The sequence below is a fragment of the Sebastes fasciatus genome, chromosome 6, assembly GCF_043250625.1.
Source record: "Sebastes fasciatus isolate fSebFas1 chromosome 6, fSebFas1.pri, whole genome shotgun sequence".
Classification (NCBI taxonomy): domain Eukaryota; kingdom Metazoa; phylum Chordata; class Actinopteri; order Perciformes; family Sebastidae; genus Sebastes; species Sebastes fasciatus.
The window spans coordinates 29,931,763-29,946,128 of NC_133800.1; the positions used below are offsets into that span (position 1 = coordinate 29,931,763).

Here is a 14,366-nt window from a genome sequence, read left to right on the forward strand (position 1 = left end):
TTGTGTGATGTGGTCCCTACTCTTACTACAAGTTAAAAGCCTGGCAGCAGCGTAGCCTTCTTATACCAGAATAAAGTGTGTTGCAGTAGTCAAGTCTGGAGGAGATAAATGCGTGGATGACCTTGAGGAAAGGAATGACCTTATCTGATTAAATGTCTCAGTTGGGCAAAGCAGGACTGCACACCTTTAGTCCCCTGAGCATCAAAAGACAGCACTTAGTCAAACATAACACCTAGTTTACAAGGCTCTTTTTTAACATTACCAGATAAGGCACCCAGACTACAATAAAGATTGTTTATGCTGCTAATGCTGGGGCCAGAGGGGGTAACTATAACTATTATGATTTGGAGTCATTCAACTGCAGGAAATTTTGGACATCCAATTCTTGATTTCAACGAGGCAGGACATAAAACAAGAAACATCGCTTATGCCGGGCTTTAAAGGGACATACAATTGTGTATCATCAGCATAGCAATGAATGTAGATATTACGTCTACACATGATTTCTAACCCATAACCCTAACCCTAACCCTTAAAATTATCAAGAGACCTAAAACTAGCAAAACTTAACAAAATAACATAAAACTGTCCTAAGAACACAAACTAACCTTTAAAAAAAACACTAAAACAACCAAAACAGGTACGGAGCTCCTGGCATGTCGCCCTCTCTCTACGGCGCCATGGTAACCAGTTTTACCACATAGCCTACCGTCGCATATAACAAATATGTCAGCTAGCTCGCTAGCCCGCTAACTACTTCCATAGAAGTAAATGGAGCCAGATGATTTCAATAGATACTACAAACAGCTAGGTCTGTTGTAATTATTACATGATCTCCTGGGGCCGGTATTTCAAAACTTGTAATCTGGATCAAAATGATCCAGATAATAAAATCTCACTTCCTCAGCCAAGGATCAAAATGATCTCACTGACTTTGTCCCAGTATTTGAAAACACTGGCAGGTTGGATCATGGTGATCCCGATATGACCGGATAGTGATTTCCAAATCTCAAGTCCCAGTGCCTGGATCAAAACAGAAAAAACCCCCATTGCAGGCCATTTGCCGACTAGAGCAAGTGATAACACATCTTCCGTGTTCAAATGTAAGTAAATGATTGTCTAATATGCAGCATTTGTAAAATTATAATAATGGCAACCAACATGTCTTGCTATCCAGCTACTTGAATTGTTACCAAAGTGTGACGATCGCTAATTAGGCTTAGGTCATGCTAACAGGAGCTAACTTGTCTCCATTTACTTCTATGGTAAATAGTTAGCGGGCTAGCGAGCTAGCTGGCATATTTGTTATATGTGACGGTCTGTGGTAAAACTTTTAAAAGGCAATGAATTTGAATTACAGCATACATTTATTTGTGAAACCAAACACCAACCTGTTCAAAGCGTTTGAATCTACGCTTTTGCTGCGCTGAAGCTATTAGCTGCCTTATTTTCTGAGATAAATAACCTTGTAAACATAAAAACACCAGAAAATTAACATAAACTTAACATAAATATGTAAATGGCACTCTGCAAACAGAGCAAAAGAGCAGTTTATATGAATACAGACTTCCTTTGCTGCTATCTTGAGTGTGCTATGTTCAAACTGAGCTAGCTTGTCATACTCATTTTTGTCCTTGCTTCTTTTTTTTTTTGAGGGGTTATGGTACAAGAGGGCAATGACTTGTGGCAAAACTGTTCATTAAGCTGTCCTTTGCCTAAATAATATTGGATTTGAACTGTGTATGATATTGCATCTCTGCATAAAATTAATATTTACCTGTAGAGTTAAAAAGAAAAAAACCTTGTTTTTCCACCCCAGTGTAATTCCTTGTTTGCTGTGAATTTGCCCACAGGTAAAACAAAGAACAATTTTAATTTGTCAAACAAAAAAAGGCATAAAAGAGCTAACTATGTAAATGTTACACATCAGCAGGACAACAGGACCTTTGTTCTTTCTTTCTTACACATCAGGTTGAAATCCCCATCATTAACATCCCACAAGCACCCGTACTAACATTCAAAGTGTGTGCTAGTGTACATTCACACTGAGCTAGCTTGCTAAAGCACTTAAGTCATGTTCTAACAAACGTTAATTCAAAACAAAGGGTTTCTTCATTTGATTTTATTCATTAATTTTCTCATTTTAAACAATTATATCTTTCAATATCAAGTTATTCCAGTTGAAGTCTGGGTTCGTCTTTGCAGTCAGAGTTGGTCATGTCTAGAAGGGAGCCCGCAAATTGCAAAATCTGATTGGAGATCTGCTTAAAACTCTCACGAGACTGTGCCCGACGACCTATCCTAACCTTAACTATTCAAGGTCAATGCCTCACCTTAACTATTCAAGGTCAACGTCTAACTTTAACCATTCAAGGTCAATGCCTAAGCTTAACTATTTGAGGTTGACGCCAATCCTTAACAATCTTGCAAGAGTTTCCCCAGTTTCCTGGCTCCCTTCAAGCCACTACTGTCAGAGGTAAACTATCCCTTCAGCGTTGATAGGCTATAACTCGTGACGTGTAACCAATCAGATAGTGCTGTGGGCGGGACAGTGAGTGAGACTACAGACAGAGAGAGCCCGGCTGCATCAGAGCCACAGTAGCATATTTTTATATAATTTATTTTATCAGCAATCGGATTTAAAAAACAACTATATTTAAATAAGTAAATATGTGTTGTGATGAGCACCATTCCAAAAAATAATAAAAAATAATAAAATTAAAATAAATATATTAAATCATTCAAATATCGTTCCAGGATGTAAAGAGGTACTGAACATTTAATGAGCCACACTTGTCCAACTAGGTTTTGTTTTCATTAAGGACAGTAATCAAACAGGCAAAGAGGGACTACAGACAACGGGTGGAGTCCAAGGTCACTTCCAACAACCCAAGGCACTTGTGGCAAGAACTCCAAACCATGACGGACTTTAAAGGACCAAGACAACAAATCACAAACACAGCACCCAACCTCCCGGACGAACTTAATCATTTTTACGCCAGGTTTGACTCCTCTGTCAGACCCTGTGTCATGTCCTGCCTCACCCCCAACCCTGCAGACAATCAGAACCCCCCCTTACCACCACTGCCTCCCTGCTCTTCCAGCCCCCATCCCCCTCCCCCACCATTAACACAACTACCATCCTACACTGACACCCCCTGTCCCTCTACCCCCACCTCAGCTGAAAACCTGGATTGCCCACAACCTCCACACCCCTCCTCCACGACTGCTGCAGAACAGGACTGTCCCCTTTCCATCACAGAGGCTGATTTCCGCCGGACCCTCCTGCGTATCAACCCACGCAGAGCGGCCGGCCCAGACGGCATTCCTGGACGCGTCCTGAAGACCTGTGCACACCAGTTGGCGGGGGTTTTCACAACAATTTTCAACCTGTCGCTCTCTCTCCGGACTGTCCCCACCTGCTTCAAATTCACCACCATTGTCCCCTTCCCCAAACAACAGAAAGTGACCAGCTTAAATGACTGGTGCCCCATAGCCCTCACCCCCATAGCCAGCAAGTGTTTTGAGAAGCTGGTTAAATCCCTCATCTGCCCCATGCTTACCCCCACACTCGACCCCCTGCAATTTGCATACCACCAAAACAGAGGCACAGAGGACGCCATCGCCCACGTCCTACACAGCGCCCTCTCCCACCTGGAAGGAAGGGACACCTATGTGAGGATGCTGTTCGTAGATTAAAGCTCAGCGTTCAACACCATAGTGCCCTCCAGGCTCGTCACTTAGCTCAAGGATCTGGGCCTGAACACACCACTGTGTGACTGGATCCTGGACTTTCTGACGGAATGCCCCCAGATGGTGAGAATTGACAACCTCACTTCCACTTCACTGACTCTCAGCACGGGAGCGCCACAGGGCTGTGTTCTCAGCCCCCTCCTGTACTTCCTCTACACCCACGACTATGTGGCAACAAGAGTTTCAAACACCATCGTGAAGCTTGCGGACAACACAGCAGTTGTGGGGTTGATCTCCCTCGGCGATGAGATGGCTTACAGGGAGGAGGTGACCACCCTGGAACAGTGGTGTCAGAACAACCACCTCTCCCTGAACGTCTCAAAGACCAAGGAGGTCATCGTGGATTACAGGAGGGGGGGTTGCACTCACCCCCCAGTCACCATCAACGGCACAGCGGTGGAGAGGGTGGACACCTTTAAATACCTGGGTGTCAACATCAATAAGAACTTGACATGGGCCACCCACACCACCGCTGTAGTCAGGAAGGCCCAGCAGAGACTGTGCGCTCTGAGGCTCTTAAGGACTTTTAGACTGAAACCACAAATCCTCAGGGACTTCTACCGGGGCACCATAGAGAGCCTCCTGACATGCTGCTTCACCACCTGGTACGGCAACTGCACCAACGTGGACCGTAAGGCGCTGGGAAGGGTGGTGCGCTCGGCCCAACACATCACCGGGTGCGAGCTGCCCAGCCTGCAGGAGCTGTACACCCAGCGGGGCCTCAGGAAGTCCCTGAGGGTCATTAAGGACAAAACACACCCCTACAACAGCCTGTTACAACAGCTCCCTCCTGACCTCTGGTAGAAGATACAGGACCCCCAGGACTCTCACCAGCAGACTGAGGAACAGTTTTTTCCCCCAGGCCATCAGACTTTTAAATAGATAATTCATACGACACCTTTTCACACAAAAAGTACCTCAATCATATATCTTATACTGTATATACTGTATATGTTCTTAATATATATGTTCTTAATATGCCTGTTTATGTTCTTAATATGCCTTGTACAAAGTATTTCTTATATATGTACATTCATACTTTCTGATATGTATATGTTCTTAATATGCCTTGTACAAAGTATTTCCTTTTATAATTGTAATATAACTTATTAATTTGAATGTTTTTAATGTTTTTAATTTTAAAAAGCATTTCACACGATTGTACTTGTACAACCGGCATGACAATAAACATCTTGAATCTTGAATATTGAATGGCACTTATCCTCACTCAGCAAGCATTTGTATGTTATTTAAAATGAGTGTGATAGTTTACTGGCATGAACCCATAATGCTTTTATTCCCTGTTTTCTGTAAAGAATTTCATTCCTGTTATGAGAGCTCTAACAAGCATACATCCAAAAACAGACGAACACAATGTTTTTCTTCATTAGATTTTATTCATTCACTTTCTCATTTTGAACAGAATTCTATCTTTCAGTGAAAAGATATACAAAGAGAAAGTGTATTTTCTTAAGCTCAAATTCTCAGTTTTCAAGAGCAGGTTCAATTTGCTCACAATTGTAAAAGAGCCAGACAAAACCTTCCTCGTTATTCATATAACACTTCACATGTGTAGTCCCATTGTCTACCAATTTCTTGGTGCAGGTTCCCAGGAGTTCATTAGCTTTTCCCTCGACAGCGTTGAAGACCATTACTGTCATCAGATTGCTGGCGACATTGTTAAATGGTAGCTTCTTCCACCATCCTGGGCTGTTATTTTGATGAATGATTCCGGTTGATTCGGTGACATTGTTGATTTTCACCTGTTAGATCAAATTGGGAAATGTAAATTATTTTATCTAAAATAATCACATTAAGAATATCTATCCACTTACAAACGGGTCAGGGAAAAATGTAAACGGATCATTCAAAAAGACCCGTTTGTTATGTGCACAAAAAAGGGATTATTCTAATTAATATTGTGTAGGAGTACAGACAATTTACATAATAGGGAATCTAATTTTGTAACTTTTATTATATGTACATTTATGGATTTCTAAAATCCAAATATATTATATTTTATTAAAAATATATATTATTCATTGACTTAAGTTCATATTTCCTTTCAGTGACATTTTCTGAAATTTGACTTTGACTTTGATACATTTTAAGTCAATTGATAAATTTAAATGTGAGGGGCTGCTGCACCTTTTGGATTATTCTTATGAAAGATTCACCATATATTTTCAATGTGGATTTCTTGCTAAACCAATTTCTAATGTCCATATTGACATAAAAACGTTGCTAATATGACGATTATTTGTACTAGTCATACCGTAAAGAAAAGTAGCACATTGCATCAAAAAACAGCATTCCCAATTTTATACGATAAGATAACCAATAACTCACCTCAACAAAGGGATCTGGTTTAACTACATCATCTCTAAGATCCTTGCCATATCCCACCCAGACCTTCAAGCTTTTGCCGATACATCCGACAGCCTCGGCCTGGAATGGTATCAACACCAGCAGGACAGCGAACACAGCAAGCTTCATCTTCAATGGTGACTTCAACCTGAAAGTGAGAGAGAGAGATAGAGAGAGAGAGGTGGAAACAGACAGAAAAGCTGCTCCTTGTTGAAATATCCAAAAAGCTTGACATATTTATAGAGAGCTACAGATAAAGAGGGAGGGGCTTCACACAGGTGACTGTCACACCCATGTGTGTGTGAGTGTGTGTGTGTGTGTGTGTGTGTGTGTGTGTGTGTGTGTGTTTGTGTGTGTGTGTGTGTGTGTGTGTGTGTCCAGGCAAGGATTTGTGTGATGTGGTCCCTACTCTTACTACAAGTTAAAAGCCTGGCAGCAGCGTAGCCTTCTTATACCAGAATAAAGTGTGTTGCAGTAGTCAAGTCTGGAGGAGATAAACGCGTGGATGACCTTGAGGAAAGGAATGACCTGATCTTGATTAAATGTCTCAGTTGGGCAAAGCAGGACTGCACCACTTTAGTCAACTGAGCATCAAAAGACAGCACTTAGTCAAACATAACACCTAGGTTACAAGGCTCTTTTTTAACATTACCAGATAAGGCACCCAGACTACAATAAAGATTGTTAATGCTGCTAGTGCTGGGGCATGTATATGGTTAATAGAAGGGGACCCAGAATAGACCCTTGGGGGACCCCCACAAAAGAGAGTCAGCTAGCTAAGAGAGTCAAAGGCTGAGCTGAGGGAAAGGAGAATTAAAATGAGCACGAATGGAGTTTTTCTTCAATGGCAGAAAAATGGAAGACAAAACCTAGTTGGACAAGTGTGGCTCATTCAACGTTCAGTACCTCCAGTCACCTCTCTTTACATCCTGGAACGATGTTTGAATGATTTAATATATTTATTTTAATTTTATTATATTTTCTTCTTTTTGGAATGGTGCTCATCACAACACATATTTACTTATTTATCTATTGATGTTAGCATTTAGCTCAAAGCACCTTTGTGCTGAAGTACAGCTCTACAGTGCAGTTAGCATTGTGCTGTGGACTCCTTGTCTTGGTTCATAATCAATAGCAAGAAAGATTGTCATCAATAACACAAAGTTGGTGTGAGACAGTACTCTTACATATTTTCAGGTTTTCAGCAAGTGTGTAAAAAAGGTGATAACTTTTCAATAAAATAATGAAGTGATTGTGTTCCCAGTCAGAAAAAAGGAATGGAAAGTGGTTTGAATGTTAGTATGGGTGCTTATGAAATGGAATGGGAATGAGAATAAAAGGTCCTGTTATCCTGCAGATGTGTATATAGTGAACATGTGTACATAGTTTGCTGTTTTATGCCTTTTTTTTGTGCAAGCATAATGTTGTCTTGGGTATTTTGTTTGAAAAATCTAAATTGTTCTTTGTTTTACCTGTGGGCAAATTCACAGCAAACAAGATTTGTACTGGGGGGAAGTCTACAAGTCTACAAGTCCATATTTATATTATTAATATCATACATAGTTTAAATCTAATATTATCTAGGCAAAAAAACAGTTTAATGAATATAATGAGTCGTTGTCCTCTCTTGTACCATCACCCCTCAAAAAATATGATATGGTAAATGGACTTGGACTTATATAGCGCTTTTCTAGTCTTCCGACCACTCAAAGCGCTTTACACTACATGTCAGTATTCACCCATTCACACACACTGATGGCAGAGGCTACTAAGGTGCCAACTTTGCCTATCAGGATTTAATCTAAATACTCATTCACACACCGATGGCTATGCCTTCGGGAGCAATTTGGGGTTAAGTTAAGCTCAAGGACACATCGACATGTGACCTGGAGCAGCCGGGGATCGAACCACCGACCTTCCGATTGGTGGACAACCTGCTCTACCCTCTGAGCCACAGCCGCCCTGATATGTGATAATTGACACACTGAAGGCTGGACTGAAAGGAAAAGAGGAAAAAGGAAAAAAAAAAAGGAAAGGAAAAACTCACAAAAAATAATTGTGACATGAATAATAATGAAAAAAGACACACACACAAGAAGTACATACTATAGGTGCATTGTTAAGTGGAGAAATAATAATAAAAAAAAAATGTAGACCTTGTGCAAAGATACCTCTGGGTATGGGTGGATCCATGTGAGCCATTTCTGATCTACAGTATGTCCTCAGGACAGTGAGAAGTATCTTCATATGTTCCTGTTGCCCTTGGGATGTGTATATAAGTAGGATTTATTTTCTATATGTCCTACTTTGCATGAGGCTTGCCTTACTCCTCATAGCTCATTATCCTGTTCATGTTTAGCTTTCTCCGGTTTAGGGATGTTAATAATTAACCGTTTAACCGCCAACCGACATTAAGCATTTTAACAGATTAATGCTATCGGTTAAAACGGTTAAAAGAAATGTTAATAATTAATTAAAAAGCTGAGAAAAGCTCGTCAGTTAAAGGAGAAAAGCTGTAGCTGGAGACTGAGCAGGCATTACAGATACAGGAAGTTGGCTCCCGTCTATAGCTCGCTTGAGCGGAGGAGATGTAGCCTCGTAGCATTTATTCGCCGACAAATAAACTGTACACACACTGTCTGCTACACCTTTGTTCACAGCTATAATGCCACCAACAAACACACACACGGTCTGTTGGAAACTCGCTGAAGTTACGCCGCGTTGACAGAGCGTATGTGTGTGACTACAGCGGGCATGGAGCCACCGGCAAGGCTAGCAGCTGCTAACGTAGCACAAACACACACACACTGTTGGTCAATCGCCATCGTTAATCCGGACAGACACACAGCTGACAACCTGCTAAACTAAACTAAATGTGCGGTGGAGACTTTTACTGGGAAAGTGGCTGCCTGCAATATTAACGCTCCCGGACGGTGAACTGGAGACAGTGAACGCAGCATGCGCTTCCATACGGGTGAACTGGGGACTCCGTTGTCTGTTGTGCTCATACACTGCAGCTGGTGCACAGTTGCATGCAAGGCACAAATCTTATCAGCTAACGGTTAGTAATCGGTTAACGAGGGACAGTTAGGAACATTTTTCAAAATTAGCATCCCTACTCCGGCTCTATTTTACATGTTGTGTGTTTCATTGTTGCTTTAATGGCTAATTTAACATCTGGCCAAGATGTTGAAATTAGCATTTTGACTAACACTGGCCCATTTACAGTGATGTTCGTCAATGTGTATTGTTCCTGGGAACAAATAAATAAATGTACTTACCTTAAGCAAGTTGCAGAGCTGCTGAGTTAAACCACAGAGTCGTAGTGAATATCTTCTTAAGTTTTTTTGTGAAATGCCTTTTTAAAAAAAAAAATGAAGTCACTAAAACAGTTTAAAAAGTTGGAAAATGTAGTCTAAATCTAGATCTAAATCTCAAAGCTGACAACAGCAAAAGGACATTGGGTATTATTTCTCTTCAAAGTGGGCCTTATGCACCCTTTATGTCTGTTAATAACCACGCCCACATCCATACAGTCAGTGTCTGTGCATTAATGTAGATACAGAGAGGAAGAGATAAGGACAGAGTTGTAGAGTAAAAGGAAAGGGGGCAGAGGGTAAGTGACGCGACAGATCGAGCAAGTGACTGTGTGTGTACAGTAAGTGAGAACGGTGAGTATGTATAAGAGCAAGGTGGATAAACTGACAGGGAGCGGAAAGAGGGAGAGTGAAGTGCCCCCTCAACAGCCATCTAACCTCTGGCCTTTGTAACGAGCTGCTGAGTGTCTAAACGTCATTTGGCTAACGAGTTATGGCCCCACTGACACTAAATGGCAGTCAATGGACAGATAGATGGCCCACTGGGAATGGATGAAGTCAATGGGCAGTGAGAGAGAGAGGTCCATATTGCATTAATGGGAGCAATACAATATACTAAATGGTATTTAGCAGACACTTTTATCCAAAACGACTTGAAGTACCTCATTGAGTGCTTTTAGTTTTAGAAAGGGTGGCCCCGTTGAAAATCAGGGTGCCTTATGCCTAAAGCCTCCGAGACTTTGAGTACCTACCAAGATTCAGTGGTCAGATGCTATGACTTAAGGCCCAAAACACACCAGGTCGACATCAAAGAACTAGCGACGATGAAGGCCAACAAGTTGCATTTGAACACACTGCAAAGACTACAACCGTCGGCCAGTTAGCACGTACGTTCTGTGCCTGCGTGAGAGGAAATAACTTTCCGCACCAGCAGGTGGTGGTAGTCTGTCTTTGTCATTAAACAAAGGGAAACCGGAAGACTGAGGGCTGCAGATAAACAAGCTGTGTTATGATACGTACATGAAACAAAGTTGCGTTTCAGTTCAGTTCTTCTTCGCCGCTACATAAGAGTAACCTTCACGGTCCTGGATGTATAATGGCTTCCACTGGCAACTACTGTCCACTATCCATACATGGTCAGTAGCAAACAGCTGTTAAATAATAAATAATAATAATAATACAGGATCGGTACTCTGTATCGGCTGATACTGCAAGTTCAGATATCAGAATTGGTATCAGGAAGGAAAAAATGGTATCGGAACTTCTCTAACTAATAAGATACAATTTAAATGAAGAAATGACTGAGATTCATGATGACAGGACTTAATAGATAGAGAACTTTGTTGCTAGCTGGTGTTCTGAATGTTCAGTGGTGGTGTAGTGATGTGTACAGTGTGCACTGTCTCGTCTTCCTTTGAACTGGATTTCCCACAGGACAATAAATGGCTTTACGAATTGCACCGGTTTTTGTATGAAATTCTGCCAATGACCATGGGATCGGGTTGAACTCATTTATTTTCTATACCCCAGACTAAATATGAGCCCAGCGGGAGAAGGAGTTAAAGCCCATGGGGATTTAGAAGCAATTGAAGGGAGGGGAGAAATCAGTGGTTAAGTGGTATCAATTGTCCTATGCTGTGTCATAAAATGGCAGTCGCACTTGGTCAATAGAATGATGGTACAAAGAAGAAAAAAGGAGACAGGTTACATGTTCGGTCTGTCTGAGAGAAAAAAGGAGACTGGAGCAATGTGTAGCGCACATGCTGAGCAAGGTGATCTGAACTCGGCAGCTGGAAGGGTAATTGAAAATCTAGCTTCATTCAAGATTTGATGTTGGCCATTTCTCAAAATGGAAATCTACCCTGATGTAAAATTCATGTTTATTCCTGTGATCTTTCAAACTGAAATCAATATTAGTGAAAAGGGACTATTCTTCTATAAGACACCAAAATAACTACGGCCTCACTTCGTCTGATGGATTGGTTGGGAAGTGTTGAAAACAGGGAGGACCCTAGAGGTCACATACAGGGAGTGGGCTGGTTGCTAGCTTAAGTCTTTGACCAAAGAGTGTTTTTTCCTTCCTGTTTTATTCAAAAGAATAGTTTAATATTTTGGGAAAGTCGCGTATTTGCTTTCTTGTCGAGCGTTGAGTGTGTTGGTGTGAGGATTTTTTTTGGCCACTTGGGGGAAGGTACAACAAGCTATAAACACATTTTGCACAAACATGTTAGCAAGCTGGATTACTTTTAACACACTCAGCAGGCATGGAGCAAAATTAGGTCGCCTAAGTGTTAAGAACTTAGGCCACATTATTTTGCTCCAGAAGAAAAAGCTTTAAGAGCTGTCAAGGAAGGGGGCCAAAAACATGAGTATCAGACGTAACAGAATCATACAGAGTAATGCTGGATTGTGAAATTACATAAGTTAATTGTCATTAGAGCTGAAGCGATTCCTCGAGTAACTCGAGTAATTTGATTAATAAAAATCATCTATACAAATTCTTTGCATTGTAGATTAATACACGTGGTGCACAAGTGAGTAATTATAGCACCAGGGCACAGTGTATTTGTCATTGGCTTGAAATAAACTACAGTGCTTATACTCTTTATAATGAAAGAGCATGTCAACCAGTGCAACAGTGTGGCCCATTGATGTGTTTGTAGTAGTTTTTGGACAACAATGGAGGTCTATGTCACTGAGGAATAAACTACATTAGTCTTTGGCTATGCAAACAATACATTGAAATAAATGGTTTTGCTATCTCTAGGGGGATTTGTTGACAATAAGAAAAGTATCACCGGTAGGAATGTTAATAATGAAGTGTTTAACCGTTAATCGACATTACGATTTTTTACCAATTAATGCTATTGGTTAAATGGTTCAAAGAACTATTAAAAATTTTATAAAAAGCTGAGCAAAACAGAGAGGAGCGGCTTGTCAACTAAAGGAAAATAGCTGGTTCAGCTTAACAGCCCACCTTAAGTGAGCCGGTGTTGCAAGATACAGGAGCTTGGCTTTGGTCTGAGAAGCTGTAGCATGTTTTCCCCGTCAAATAAACTCTCCCCACCGCCGCCACACACACTCGGCCCACCGGAAACTCCCTAACGTTACGCCGGACAGACCGTATGTGTGTGACAACGGCGAACACAAAGTCACCAGCAACGCTACAGCTGTGAACGCAGCACAAACACACATGGTTTGACGGACACTCGCTAAAGTAACGCTGACAAACTTGCAGCTAAACTAGATGATACGGTGGAGACTTTAACTGGGAAAGTGGCTGCACGTGTCCAGGACAAAACACGCAGCATTGTGGCTGCTAACTCTCCCAGTCTGGTGAACTGGGGACTCAGTTGTCTGTTTTGCGTATACACTGCAGCTGGTGATAAATGATGGATTTAACCCGTTTTTGCATCGGCTTAATCGTTGCTGGGCGGCTTATTAGGCACTAAAACAACAGCACCGCTGCATGCAACGCACTAATCTGGTCGGTTAACCGTTAATAACTGATTAACAAGGGTCGGTTATTGGCTAGAAAAAAATAATCTAAATTAGCATCCCTAATCACCAGCTTTAACCTTTAATGTTATTTCAACATAATGTGGACACTTAGACACCACTATTGTCAGAAAGTGCCATACGTCAGAGTGCCATGGTTTTGTGCATGACCACACTGTAGCTGTAATGTTCTGCTCTTGTTTAAAAGTTGTGGTGTTAATATGTCTTGCACAGTCAAATTGCCTTAACAGACTGAGATTTTCCACTTATTCGTGAAAACAATCCTGCACTCCCTCCTCCTGCTCTGGCTTCAACTTCTCTTCCATAGTTCCATTTTTCTTTTTTTGCTTCGCCTCCCCCGTGTGCTCTGCTGTTTCCTCCCTTTTTATCCTCATCACCTCAATACCTGCTGCTGTGTCCTCTTCTCCTCTGTTGCCTCCTATTTTCCTCTATTTCCTCCCTCTCTGCTCTGTCCTCCTGCACTCCTTCCTCCCAGCTGCCTGCCAACTTCTTACCCTAGCTCTGATTGTTAGCCGGCTTCGGAGCCAAGGGCGGCTCTACAGGAATCAAAGATGTCAGGACGTGGCAGATCTTTTCAATGCCACAATACACAGAGGACATTGTGTGGCCATGCCAGAATCAATCTGACTTCCATTCATCACCTGACACTGTCTGTATAGGGCTTTGGAGATGCCTCGTCTGTCTGAAGGTCTCCATGTTTGTCTGAAACAGTTTGTCTACAAGCATTAACATTATTCTTACTGTACCCGTGACTATCTGCCATTGACTTAATAGCTTAAAGGAGTACTCTTAAAAAAATCACCAATAAACTGATAAGTAAACTACTTCTGGTGGAGCTTCAGAGCTGTAAGGTGGTGACAATATGGAAAACATTTGTCATAGAGAAATTATGAGAGATGGAGTTGGGGATGAAGTAGGTGTGAATGTTCACGTGCCTCACAATTCAATTACAATTCACCTGTCAATGATTCAAATGCACAACGATTCTCAATTTATCTCTATGTATCGCATCCTTAATTTTCTATATTAGTACTGCACATCGTCAATTAATAGTCAGATAGAACTGAGCTCACTTTATTTAGAAAGTGCTTTCAAAAATCTGACAACAACAGTCTAGATTGTAAAAAGCTGCATCCTTTCAATACCAGTATCTGTGTGACCTGCCTCAGTACATAAACATAAAAAAAAAAAAAATGCTTCTGCAGTGCATTACAAGTGATGTAATCTACAAAAACAAGGTTTTCACATAGCAGCTCCAAGACAGGGCTCTTCCTGATAAGAGTTGCATCACTGTGCTGTTTAAAGGGACTGTTTGTAACTTCTTACACTTATAAATCACCCGGGTCGGTGTCCCATGCGTGCTTGCATATGCGCGCTCGCGTGTGGCTACGCTGTTCAGACAAGACTCCA

General features: G+C 41.5%; 1 long non-coding RNA gene across 1 annotated transcript in view; it reads right to left on the minus strand.

The window, feature by feature from the left end:
- Positions 1-5,152: 5,152 nt before the first annotated feature.
- LOC141770217 (uncharacterized) overlaps positions 5,153-14,366 on the minus strand; it is an 84,909-nt gene continuing 75,695 nt past the window's right edge. The window contains exons 2-3 of the long non-coding RNA XR_012594470.1: positions 6,103-6,268; positions 5,153-5,516 (exon numbers count right to left, since the gene is read on the minus strand). This is a non-coding gene — a long non-coding RNA (uncharacterized LOC141770217). The remainder of the gene's footprint in view (positions 5,517-6,102; positions 6,269-14,366) is intronic.